The 8598-nt window shown below is 38.5% G+C and overlaps 1 pseudogene; it reads left to right on the forward strand.

Moving 5' to 3' along the window:
* The first annotated feature begins 727 nt into the window (after positions 1–727).
* Positions 728–8202, forward strand: LOC149575178 (flavonol synthase/flavanone 3-hydroxylase-like; annotated as a pseudogene).
* Positions 8203–8598: the final 396 nt, after the last annotated feature.

The following is an 8598-nucleotide window of genomic DNA, read 5'->3' on the forward strand; positions in this document are numbered from 1 at the left end:
AAATGGTTCTCTACGAGTACACTAAGAATCAAGTCTTGTCAATTGAAATATTTTGATACAATAAGAGATCATTCCTCAAGTGAACTTGGTGGAATTGATACCTTATGATCTTATCTCTTACTTGAGGATGTTTCAACCTAAACTTTGCACTCCCATATATGAAAACTAAAATGAATTACTTGATGAAGACCACTCCATCAATAGAGTACATAACAAAATATGTGGACCTAATAAAGTGGAAAGCTGACCATTGTTCACAATAAAATAGAAATACACAAGTAATAATTTACATTTTTAAAATCTTTTTTAAAGTTTATGATCTGTATATATTTTATGATTGAAAATAACAAGAATTTTGAAAAAATTTCACAGTGCTTTCGTGAATCTAAAAAAGAATTATGTTCGACTTTTTATTATCTTTGAATAAATTTTGTGTGAAGATTAGCGCCCAGCTCATAGTGAAGTAAGAGGACGGCAAGTGCGAATGATATTAAATAGTTGAGAATAATACGGAGATAATACGGGCCTACATAAAGTTGCGAGAAAGCTCAATACACATGTTCGAATTTTTAAAAATGTAGATCTACGCAACACCTCATCATTTGCACGTGAGTTTAGTCGATCTGATCTAACATTCAACTTCATATCTGCCCCTCAACCCATTAATCCTCCTTTACATGTATAAATAATCCAGTGAGCATTCAATGAAATAAACAAGCTGAGGAAAAATGGCAGCAGTTAGGGTGCAATCACTTGCAGACAGTGGGATTGCAAGCATACCAGCTGAGTTCATAAGGCCATTGCATGAAAGGCCCGGTGCAAACATTGAGTGCCCTTCTGTGAAAGTGCCACTCATAGATATGGCCGATTTAGGTCAGATGGGGAATGCTCCTGACAAAACCATAGAAGAGATTGGAAGAGCTGCAAGTGAGTGGGGTCTTTTTCAGGTGCTGAACCATGGAATCTCTCAACAACTCATCCAACGCCTTCAGTCCGTTGGGAAGGACTTCTTCGATCTTCCCCTCGAGGAGAAGGAGAAGTATTCCAACAATGCGGCAGCTGGTATTTTGGAGGGCTATGTAACAAAACTGGCCCATAATATTGATGGAAAGCTCGAGTGGATTGACTAGTTTTTCCATGTTTTGTGGCCTCCTTCCAGACGTGATTTCAAATCCTGGCCTCGCCATCCTCCCTCTTACATGTATTCTTCTTTTTCCTCTCTCTCTCTTTCCAATTACTAACATTCATTTGTTTATCTCCTCTGTTCTACGTTCATCTATTTTTGCTTATATGTTTTGGGTGATGAGTGATGGTTGTGGTTATTGTAGGGAGGTGAATGATGAATATGCTAAAGCACTTATGGATGTGGTGAATAAGTTTCTCTCAGCCTTGTCTCTTCACCTCGGTGTGGAAGAGCACACCATGAAAGAGGAGCTTGGTGGTGATGATTTGGAAATGGAGATGAAAATCAATTAGTACCCACGATGCCCTCAACCAAAACTTGCTTTGGGAGTAGAACCTCATATTGACATGAGTTCATTGACTCTTCTATTGCCTAATGAAGTCCCGGGGTTGCAAGTCTACAAAGATGGGCATTGGGTTGGTGCAGATTATGTTCCTAATGCTATCATTGTCCACATTGGAGATCAAGTGGAGGTTAGTACTTTCTCTCTCTTTATTTGATTGTATTTTATCTCATGGTGAGAGTAGTAGTGCTTTATATGAGTAATCTACATTGGAGTGTAAGTTTTTGTATTGTTTTCTTATGGTGATAGAAATGGTGCAAGTTCTGAGCAATGTAAAGTACAAGAGTGTTTTATATCACAGTGTGGTGAGTAAAAATAGAGTGAGAATGTCATGGCCAGTATTTTGTGTGAGAAATATTATAAATTTGAATTACAACTCACAACCCTAAACCTAAAATCTTTACTCGGCACTTAAAAAAAGTGCTCGGCACATGAAGGTGCTGAGTGCCAGTTTTTCTCGGCACTTGCTCGGCACAGGAAGGTGTCGAGTGATAGATTGGTCGGCACTTGATGTGCCGAATGACAGGCAACAGGTGTCGAGTTGGCTCGGCATAAGAAGAGCTCGATACAAAAAATGCTCGGCACCAATGGATGCTGAGTGAGCTCGGCTCCAACTGAGAAAGAGGATGCCGAGGATCTATTTCAAACTGAATAAATATAACTTAAAGAATATTTCAACGTGAATGCTTTCACCATTAAAACCAGAGAGCCAAGCTTTAACCTTTCAACCAAGTTTCTCAAATACAATGAATAGAAGAGGAAGATAGATTCAAGTATGCTTGCTTTCTTTCTATTCAATCTTTCATTAAACTATTACAAAATTTGGGAGCATTTGGCTTCAACCAAAAAATCCTAAAACAACCCTAAACTAGTAAAACTTCAAACTTCAATAAACTTTTAAACTTGCAACTCTAATGGCTACATACAAAGGTGCTTGGAGCAATCACTACTTCAACAAGACAAAGAAAAACAACAAAAAAATAACAGAATGAACAAAGGAGTCACGTGCAACTGGAGACACTGAACATACTTCCTTCTGTCTCTGCAACAAGTGGATCTGCTGACCACTTTCTTCTTCTTCCTTTTGCTTTGCTCTTCTCTACAACTTCTGATCTGCTTGATCTGCTTGAACTCACTAAATGAATGAATAAATATTCCTTTTTGTCATATCTTTCCCCCTCAACATCCAAATTCAAAATCTCACCTACCAAAAATAAATGCCTGCCATTCATGGATGCCTGTGGTGACCTAACAGGGTAGATGGGCATGGGGCTCGAGGACAACCTACTGGCTCTTTAACGTTTAAGTTTTCCAACACTTCCCCTTTGTCCCAAGCCAAACAAACAAGGATCACAACTGATCTAAATCAACTACACCAAGACTCTCTCTTAAGTGTACAAAAGTTCCAATGCCTAATGGCTTGGTGAAAATATCTGCTAGCTACTGCTCCAACTTGCAGAATTCCATCTTGAAATCTCCATTCTCTACCAACTCTCTGATGAAGTGATATCTAATTTCTATGTGTTTGCTTCTCCCATGGGAGACTGGATTCTTGGACAAAGCAATTGATGAGATGTTGTCACAATAAATTGTGGTTCCATCCTCTTGCCTTTCATTCAAATCTGTCAAGATCTTCCTTAACCAAATAGCTTGACATGCTGCTGCATTTGCTACTATGTATTCAGCCTCTGCTATAGATTGAGCAACAATAGGTTGCTTCTTAGATGCCCATGAAATTGCACCCAATCCCATATGAAACATGTATCCAAAAGTGCTCTTCCTATCATCTAAACTTCCAGCCCAATCACTATCTGTGTAACCAACCAACTTGAAATCATCATTTGCAATTTATAAAATCCCAAATCCCTTGGTACCTTTCACATACCTTAGGATCCTCTTTCCCGCTTGCCAATGGGAATCCTTTGGTGTTTCCATAAATCTGGAAATTAGACTTACAACATGCATTAGGTCTGGCCGAGTTAAGGTCAAATACATTAGACTTCCAAGCATACCCTTGTATAATGTTGGATCCACTCTCTTACTAGAGTCTTCCTTGCTCAACTTCAGACCTACTGATGTTGGTGTGGGGGCTGCCTTACTATTTTGCATTTTAAATCTCTCCAAGATCTGCCTTGCATATTTTTCTTGAGAGATAAAAATGCCATCATGCATTTGTTTTACTTCTATGCCTAGAAAGTATTTCAAGAGACCTAAGTCTATCATTTCAAATTCACTTTTCATGGCCTCTTTAAACTCACCAATTAGAGCCTTGTCATTTCCAGTAAAAATTAAGTCATTTACATACAAGACAACAATCAATACATTACCATCTGCTGCCTTGATGTAAAGAGTGGGCTCGCCATTACTTTTGCTAAAGCCATTGCTCATCAAATATGAGTCAATCCTATTGTACCATGCCCGTGGAGCTTGCTTAAGCTCATAAAGAGCTCTCTTCAATCTATATACTTTATTCTTTTCACCTACAACTTCATAACCAAGTGGCTGCTCCACATACACTTCTTCTTTCAATACACCATTTAAGAAGGAAAACTTCACATCCATTTGAAATACCTTCCACTTGTGCTGGGCTGCAATTGCTATGACAACACACACAGTTTCCATTCTTGCAACAAGGGCATATGTCTCATCATAGTCTCTTCCATACTGTTGTTTGTAGCCCTTGACTACCAGCATTGCCTTATGCCTATCAATCTTGCCTTCAACATTGCATTTGGTCTTGTAGACCCATTTCACTCCAATCACATGCTTCTTGGGAGGCAATTCAGTTAGCTCCCATGTCTCATTCCTTTCTATAGCATCTATTTCCTCATCCATGGCATTACACAATTTCTTCTCCTTAATAGCTTCCTCAAAATATACTGGATCACTATGAGAAAATAATGCAAAATTAACACTCTAATCATATTCTTCATACCTTTCATCTTGGTATAACTCTTTAAGACTCTTGGTCTTTCTTGGTAACAGGGAGGAGAGTGTAGGATTAGAATCTTCAGTGCTGCTGCATTGTCGACTAGCTCAGTCTTCACTGGTACTCGACACTAACACTCGGCCATGCCTAGAGGAGCTTGACAATGTCTGAATCTGCTTGTCTTTTCTTCTACTTACTCCTTCTTGCTATTCATCAACATCTTCTTCACTCATAACTAGCAGTTTACTAGAAGTGCTTGGTGACTCATCAATTGAACCATACCAAGATTGATTTCAAGAAATTTCACATCTCTTGAAAGAGTCATCTTGTTGTTCAATGGGTCATACAATCTGTATGCCTTTGATTCTGAGTTGTACCCTATGAAGATGCACTTCACACCTTTTTCATCCAATTTCTGCCTTTTCTCTTTAGGTACATGTGCATATGCAACACATCCAAACACTCTTAGGTGTTTAACTATCCATCTTCCTCGTGACCATGCTTCCATTGAAATTTTATCACGAACTGCCTTTGTAGGACACCTATTAATTAGGTAAACTATTGTTTCCATAGCCTCTCCCCAAAATTTAGTTGGGAGACCTTTCTCTTTCATCAAGCTCCTTGCCATTTCAACAATGGTCCTATTCATTCTTTTAGCCACTCCATTCTGCTGTGGTGTATAGCTAGCTATGAACTCTTTCTTTATGCCATGTTTCCTACAAAAAATTACAAAAGAATTGGAGGTTTACTCGCCTCCTCTATCTGATCTTAGGACCTTAATATAGTGTCCACATTCTCTTTCAGCCTGGGCTTTAAATTTTACAAATTTATCAAATGCTTCAAATTTATTCTTTAAGAAATACACCTATGTCCTATGACTAAAATCATCAATAAATGTCATGAAATAAGTACTCCCCCCAATGGAAGTAACTTGCATAGGACCGACTAGGTCAGTATGCACTAACTGTAATGGATATCTAGCCCTCCTAAAATTTCTAGAATTAAAGGGAAGCCTATGTTGCTTACCCAAAATACAAGCCTCACACTTGTCACAAGAATTTCCTACACATGGAAAACCTTCTACCATTCTTTTATTTGATAATAAATTTAAATTAGCATAGCCAAGATGACCATACCTGAGGTGCCATAGCCATGAGGGGTCTTCAATCACACTCCTTAGAGATGATTGTGTGGGAGGTGTAGCACAAACTTGAGATGAGAAACATGTCTCTATCTTCAAGGGAAACATTTTGTTCTTTGTCATTTGAACTACTGCAAGTAGGTTCTTGCTTCCATCCTTTTCATTAATGACACACTTGTCACTCTCCATCAGCACTTTGTATCCATTTTGAATGAGTTGACCAATGCTCATCAAATTGTGCTTCATACCAGGGGTGAAATACACATTTTGTATTTCCTTTTTCTCACCTTTCTTGGTGCAGACCATAATAGATCCTTTGCACACAACTGGTAGGGTTCCATTGTTACCCATTGTAATTTCAGATTTGAAACTCTTGTCAATGAATGAAAACAAGGTTTCATTGCCACTGATGTGGTTCCTACATCCACTGTCGAGGTACCAAACCTCAGGGCTTCCTTCTTCACCAACATTACACATGATGAAGGCAACAACATTGGGTCCACTTCCCATGTTCACATCAGCCACATTTGCTTGTCCTGACTGATCATTCTGCTTCTTCCAACATTCATTTGCATAATGCCCATATTTATGGCAGTAGTAGCATTCTACATTACTCTTATTTGAGTTGTAGTTTTTCTTACCTCCTCTTGAAGTATTTTGTGAGCTATTTGCTCCATCTGCTCTTCCCGAGCTTTTTGCTGCAATATTTCTTTGTCCTCCATTTCCTCAGCCTCTACCTCTGGAGTTTTTGCCTAAGACATTTCTTCCTTGCCCCCTTCCTCTTGGATTTGACTGAGCCTTGAATGCTTGCTCTTGAGAAGAAGAAGATGTGGATCTATATATCCTATGCTCATGGGTTTGAAGTGTACCCATCAACTCATCCATTGTCAAAATAGTGAGGTCTTTTGCCTCTTCTATGGTCATGACTAGATTGTTATATTTATGAGGTAAACTCCTCAATATCTTCTCCACTATCCTCTGCTCTTGATAGTCTTCTCCATTTGACTTCAGTTGGTTAATTACATTGGAGGTTCTTGAACTGAAGTCTGCAACTGATTCATTTTCCTTCATCTAAAGGTTCTCAAACTCCCTCCTTTTGTTCTGTAGCTTTACTGTACGGACTTTATCAATCCCCTTGAAGTTCGTCTCAAGGATATCCCATGCTTCCTTTGCATAATTTGCTGCTGCAATATTTGGAAAAATTGTCTTTGTCATTGCTACTTTAATAAGACTTAATGGCTTTGCATCTTTCCTCTTTGACTCTTTCAAATGAGTCTTCTATGCATTTGTGAGGGTAGCATACTGAGTTGGACCAGTCACATCATTGAATGCATTGACCTCAAACTCTCATAAATCATTTGCAACCATGATGGTTTTTATCTTCTTTGCCCATGTATCATAATTCTGTCCATTAAAGGGTGGTGGTTACTACCATATCTTTCCTGCATCTCCTGCCATGTCAAATATCCCAAGGAAAAATAAATGCCCTAACTCATTGTGGATGTGGGGCCTCAAAGCTTTGATACCATGTGAGAAATATTATAAATTTCAATTACAACTCACAACCCTAAACCTAAAATCTTTACTTGGCACTTAAAAAAAGGGCTCGGCACATGAAGGTGCTGAGTGCCAGTTTTACTCGGCACAGGAAGGTGCCAAGTGATAGATTGCTCGGCACTTGATGTGCCGAGTGATAGGCAACATGTGCCGAATTGGCTCGGCACACAAAAGAGCTCAACACCAATGGATGCTGAGTGAGCTCGATTCCAACTGAGAAAGAGGATTCCGAGTGATCTATTTCAAACTGAATAAATATAACTTAAAGAATATTTCAACGTGAATGCTTTCACCATTAAAACCAGAGAGCCAAGCTTTAACCTTTCAACCAAGTTTCTCAAATACAATGAATAGAAGAGGAAGATAGATTCAAGTATGCTTGCTTGCTTTCTATTCAATCTTTCATTAAACTATTACAAAATCTGGGAGCATTCGGCTTCAACTAGAAAACCTTGAAACAATCCTAAACTAGGAAAACTTCAAACTTCAATAAACTTTTAAACTTGCAACTCTAATGGTTGCATACAAAGGTGCCTAGAGCAATCACTGCTTCAATAGGACAAAAAAAAACAACAACAAACTCACAGAATGAACAGAGGAGTCACGTGCAACTGGAGACACTGAACATACTTCCTTCTGTCTCTGTAACAAGTGGATCTGCTGACCACTTTCTTCTTCTTCCTTCTGCTCTGTTCTCCTCTGCAACTTCTGATCTGCTTGATCTGCTTGAACTCACTGAATGAATGAATAAACATTCCTTTGTGTCATATCTTTCCCCCTCAATGTCCAAATTCAAAATCTCACCTACCAAAAATAAATGCCCGCCGTTCATGGATGCCTACGGTGACCTAACAGGGTAGATGGGCGTGGGGTTCGAGGACAACCTACTGGCTCTTCAATGTTTAAGTTTTCCAACATTTTTTACTCCTCCTAGAAACAAAGTAATTGGCCCACTACAAGAGTTAACTGATGAGAAAACTCCTCCCCTATATAATGCCAAGACTTATGCAAAGTTTAAGCACTGTAAGATCAACAAGCTAAAGCAATGAATGTAGATGCATAACAAGCTAGACCAGGGAAGAGAGATTTATGGTTAAATTTCAGCGAGTCTATCTTGCATTGATAATTAGATCCAAGATTTTTAAGTGGGTGAAGTTTTCAAATTGTGGTATCATCATCTTTTGATATTATTCAATGTATAAATAAAAATGATGATCTTAATAAGAAAATAATAGATTCGTATTCTAAGTATATTCTATCTACATGAGCTAATATTGGCATATTGTGATGGTTTAGTTGTTGAGTTGTTATCCATGCCATCAAGGTTCAAATCTAATGGGGATGAGGTCTCCCTTTTGTCACCTCACTGGTTCATAGCTCCAGGTCAAAGTGTTTACCCCTCTTTGAAAAAAAAAAAAAAATTCCATCTACATGAAATCTTAATA

The sequence above is a fragment of the Cupressus sempervirens genome, chromosome 2 (assembly GCF_028749045.1).
Source record: "Cupressus sempervirens isolate cs-2001-9-10 chromosome 2, ASM2874904v1, whole genome shotgun sequence".
Lineage (NCBI taxonomy): Eukaryota > Viridiplantae > Streptophyta > Pinopsida > Cupressales > Cupressaceae > Cupressus > Cupressus sempervirens.